Source organism: Pinus tabuliformis, chromosome 7 (assembly GCF_031772625.1).
Source record: "Pinus tabuliformis cultivar Carrire ecotype Pingquan chromosome 7, CPIR1, whole genome shotgun sequence".
Classification (NCBI taxonomy): domain Eukaryota; kingdom Viridiplantae; phylum Streptophyta; class Pinopsida; order Pinales; family Pinaceae; genus Pinus; species Pinus tabuliformis.
This window is the reverse complement of record NC_142293.1, coordinates 1532652332-1532657581: the sequence shown is the minus strand read 5'-3', so window position 1 is coordinate 1532657581 and position 5250 is coordinate 1532652332.

Sequence of the window (5250 nt, the reverse complement as noted above, 5' to 3'; positions counted from 1 at the left end):
TACAGGGCGTCAATACCTCTCAGCGGCATTCGGCCAGCAAGCAATCCAATCGACCTTTTCACCTCGGCCTCACTGGTTTTTTAACCATTACTTACGAATTGTACACGCGGCCATTACCACCATACTCCACGCAATCGACCATACCTCGCATTCGTTCAGCCTTGAGCCAGCGGCCGAAACCCAAAACAACACCCAAGCCGGCTCTTTTCGGACCCCTTGCGCAGAGATCTCTTGGTCGCCCGCGAGCAGCCAGTTTCTTCCACAGATCTACCTTAATCCCTGGAGCCACAAAACTCAAACTTGTTAACAGTTTTGGAGCACATGCCCAAGTTAATATCGAAATTTTATTGGGTATTCTTCCACGGGCTTTCGCAATCTTCGCATGGGAAGAGGTATTCTTCGGCAGTGAATATAAAAAATTTAGTATATTAAAATTATAGAGATCATTGAATCTTCGTGAGAGATCAGCCTTGATCTAGATGGCTCCCAGTTTCACGAAGAGAGCTGTTGGCTCACTTCTGTCCGCCTCTAGGGGCAAGTTCGTGCCAGCTCTCACTGTCCAGGTGGTCCAGGGTTCATTGGATGAGGCTTTGAAGTTTTCTGGAAGTGCCCTAATTTGCCAGTTCAATGGTTTTTGGCCGCGACTAGCACTGCTCAAGAGTGGGATCTGGGATTTTAGAGGTATGACACCTTTCATTTCTGATGAAATTAATATCTACCCATGTGCGAGGGGTTTCTTTATCGTAGATTTTGAAAACCTTGAAACCATGCAATGTATTCTAGATTGTGGCCTTTGGTTCTTAAAAAACTCAGGCTATTCATAAAGTCATGGAACGAATCATTCGATCCCTCAACAACAGTCATAACCTCACCCCGATTTTTGGTGAGATTGCCAAACCTGGAATTTCTCCTCGCTAAAAGCCATTGGAAATGCAATTGGGAAATTTCACTGGAGGTGCCAGAAACAAAGTAATATGCCAGAACCACCTATGCACCACCTATGCACTCTTCTGTGTGGAAATGGACTTCACCACCGGATTCCTAGTGGAAATAAACCTAACAAGTAAATACTATGTGTGGAATGAGAAACTCGATTATGAAAGTGTCCTCTTCAAATGTTGATCCTGCTCTAGCCAAAAATTGCCCAAAAGACTCATAGAAAAATTCTGCTAGAAAGAATCACCACATATCTACATGGCGGGAAGGAGCACAAAAAGAACATTACAATGTCATCAAGGAAGAATATTCTCCCGAAAACTTTGAATCGCAAGAAATCGGGCAAGAATGAAACAACTCTCAAGACAAGCAGGGGGAAACCCCGCCCAACAACAAAAAAATGAATTTGACAACCTCTCAAGCATGAACAATTATAAGGATTCGAATACCTCACAAAATAAATCTTCATTTAACAGCAAAGCAGATCTCCGAGATCAAACTTTTTCTCCAACTATATTCAAAAGGACGAACACAATAGATCGCGAAGCTAAGACACCAATGTCCCATGAACCAAAAGAGATGAAGGAGATGCAAAATAAACGAAGTTGGAAGACCATAGAGAAAAAAAGAAAGCTACAGCACCAATCTCGCGAAGAAAGACGAAAAACCAGACAATTAACAACTAAGAAAATTATAGGTCCGATACACCAATCTGGTCTCAGTAGACGTTAACTACCATCATCATCATCATTATAAAAAATTTAAAAAAAATCAAAACCATTTTATCACATTTCAAAGATAAAAGTAGCTATGGAAAAAATAAAGTGCTCAATAACCTAATGAGGGATCTCGTTCACCACATGAGAGTTATTAGCCACAACTGGAATCATTTTTCACAACCAGTAAATTTTAAAGTGGATGACTTATTATAAAAATAATGATGTAGATTAACTAATATACTAATTAGTTAATCTATAAATAAATGAAAATATTTAAAATATTTATTTTAATTATGGATATAGCAAGTATCTAGAGGAATCAAATTTCTTAAGATGTAAATATTTTTGAAGTGTAAAACTTAAAAAAAAAATGCTTATACTTGGTTAGATTTGATACCTATAATTTTCATTATTTAGGTTGTATTTTTGAATATACAAATAGATTGAATGATTGGAAAACTTTATTGGACATTTGAATTGTGTAGACCACACAAATCAACTTTTCTTGTTTACATTTTTTTAAACTATATATAATATATATCTTATTGAGATTGAATATTTTACTTAATATGGCCATCAAAATAGTTTATTTATGGAGTCAACATTAATTATCTTTTTGTTATTAATATTACTTAATTCCTAGTATTACAATATTTTATCTATAACTCAAATTCAATATTATTATTATTGTTATTATATTTTTAAAGATAACATTAATTTTATATTAAGAATTGATCCACTGACACATCTCTATCTTATTACTCTCATCACAAACTAATTGAAAATTTTTAATTTCAATTACTTCTTTTCTTTGGGAATTAAAACATTTTATTATTATTAACATTTTTTTTAACATTCCATTCCCATAAATACAAAACTTATATTGAAATAAATTAGTTACCATGTATATAGATTTTACATTGAGACATTTTAGAGAAGTACATGTATCTTCCTAGCATTAAAAGGTGAAAATATAAAGTTTTAGTTCTTTAGTTTTTCCAGGTTTTTTTATTTTTTTTAAGTTCATATAAATTAAATTATTTTAATAGAAATTGAAATAATTTATTTATTCTAAAGACATTTCTTTGTATTTTTAATTAAAATGTTTTTACTAGAAATCAATAACTAATTCCTCAACAATTCAACAGGACACCTACTAGTAAATCTCTTACTCTTAGTAAATCAAGTTACACAATGAAGTCATTTAAACCTTGAAACTCTCAGTTTTCACATGACTCACATTCCTTTAATGACCAATTATACTACCCTAAAAAAAGTATTCAAATAATTTATTTAAATAACTTAAAATATTTTTAAAAAATATAAATTTGTTTACTTAAATGGATGAAAATATAAACCTGTTTAGTTAAATTGATATAAAATTACTTTATAAGCCAATTCAGATATTTTATTCGGATGAAAATGTTCACTCTCCTGCACACCAAACATATTTATTATTTTTTTATTTATTATTTTATGCTATAAAGGATTGAGTTTCCCTATATCTCAAATCCTAGAGTCTCTACAATGGTCCAAACTATCCAAAATTTGGACAAAGCAAAAGCCAAACTGACAGATCTGAAATCTACACTTAACGTAGAAGAACAACTGAAGAATCCTTAGGTTAGGAGAAAAATTGAGGAATTGAAAAACAAATTTAGGACGAATGCTGCTGAGAAGAACCAAATGCATTCTGGCACCGAAAGAAACGTACTATTGAGCTTCCATACAAAGAAGGATATACAAGTAAGCCCTGTAGAAGTAGATCTATTCCTATGAGTAAAGAATATAGAGATCTTTGCGAAAAAGAGATTAAACAACTCTTAGATAGAAAGCTCATCAGAGAATCTGACAATCCCTAGAACTGTTATGGATTCTAGGTCAACAAAAGAGCAGAACAAATCAGAGGTATCCCGAGGCTCATAATAAATTTCAAACCTCTAAATTTTGTTCTTGCAAATGACACCTATCTGATCCCTCGCAAAGGAGATCTGATTGCAAGGATATCAGGAGCTAAGATATTTTCAAAGTTTGACTTAAAGGCAGGATTTTGGCAAGTAGCCATTTCAGAGAAAGATAAGTTCAAGACCGCCTTCAGCATCCCATCAAACTATGAGTGGAATGTCATGCCTTTTGGTTTGAAAAATGCTCCATCTAAATTCCATAAGGTAATGGATAAAATATTTAAGCCATACTTTGACTGGCTTATAGTTTACATTGATGACATTCTAATATTTTCTAACATCCAGGACCATTTCAAGCATTTTCATACATTTAAGCAGCTGGAAGGTCTAGTTTTAAGTAAGAAAAATTAGAAGTTTTCCAAACTACTATCAAATTTCTCGGCCATACTATTTTCAATGGCCAAATTTCTCTACAAAAACATGTGCTTGAATTCACTGATAGATTTCCAGATGTTATTATAGACAAAAACCAACTTCAAAGGTTTTTGGGCTATTTGAATTATGTCAGTAACTTTTATCAAGATTGTGCCACTGACAGGAGTATATTAAATTAAAGGTTTAAAAATAATCCACCTCAGTGGACAGAAGAACATAATAGAGATGTTTAGAACATCAAAGAGAAGGTAAAATCTCTTCCTATTCTATATGTTTCTGACGACAATGCATTCAAGATTGTTGAAACGGATGCCAATAATATAGGATGGGGAGGAATCCTAAAGCAAAGAAAAGGTGACACTGAACAAGTTGTTTAGTATGCATCTGCCACCTAGAACCCTGCTGAGCAGAATTACTCCACAATTGAGAAAGAAGTCAAAGCTGTGTGGAACTGCATCAGCAAATTTGATGTCTATTTAATAAATAGACAGTTTTTGCTCCGAACTAATTCTTCAGCCTTATAGAAGGTATTAACTAAGGACATCAAGAAACCAGGCGAGGCAAAATTTTCCAGGTGGCAAGCAGTCTTTGTTAACTTTGATTTTCAAGTTGAACATATAAAGGCACAAAAAACTGTCTCCAAGATTTTCTTAGAAGAGAGTTTATCCAAGCTTAAGAACATATCATGGTCATAGTTACATAATGGGACCAAGAGCAGAAACAAGAAGTCCTGCACACTATACCAAACAACCAGGACTCGTCAGAATATAGAGAAAATTGGAAGCCTACATGGCAGCTGAGAAATAAAAAAGTACTAGATGCTAATCTGCAAGCACATACTGACATTCAGCATCTTGTGCCAGAAAGAAGAGTGTATCCAAAAGTGAGTGAATGGATACATGACATGATTTACACAAAGGCGAAAAGGGATGTCTTATATGCAGAAGATGCTCTTCAAAGAGACTTTCATGATATTTCAAGGATATGGTGTTATGGAGGAATCCGCAATGGACTTTATGTAAAATATTTCTACATTCATCAAACCAAGAATCCGGCGTGGCCCATGCCTACTCAGACCTCTGCATTATGGCCAGAAGGAGATCCTAAGCTTATTTTTCTGGATAAAATATATGACTTTGCAACATACAAATAGCTATGGTGGGATTTCCTTAATGTAGATGATAAAGAAGAAACCCATTATACTAAATTAAAATTTAGTACAACCATTATAATGCAAAGAAATCAATAGTGCGACT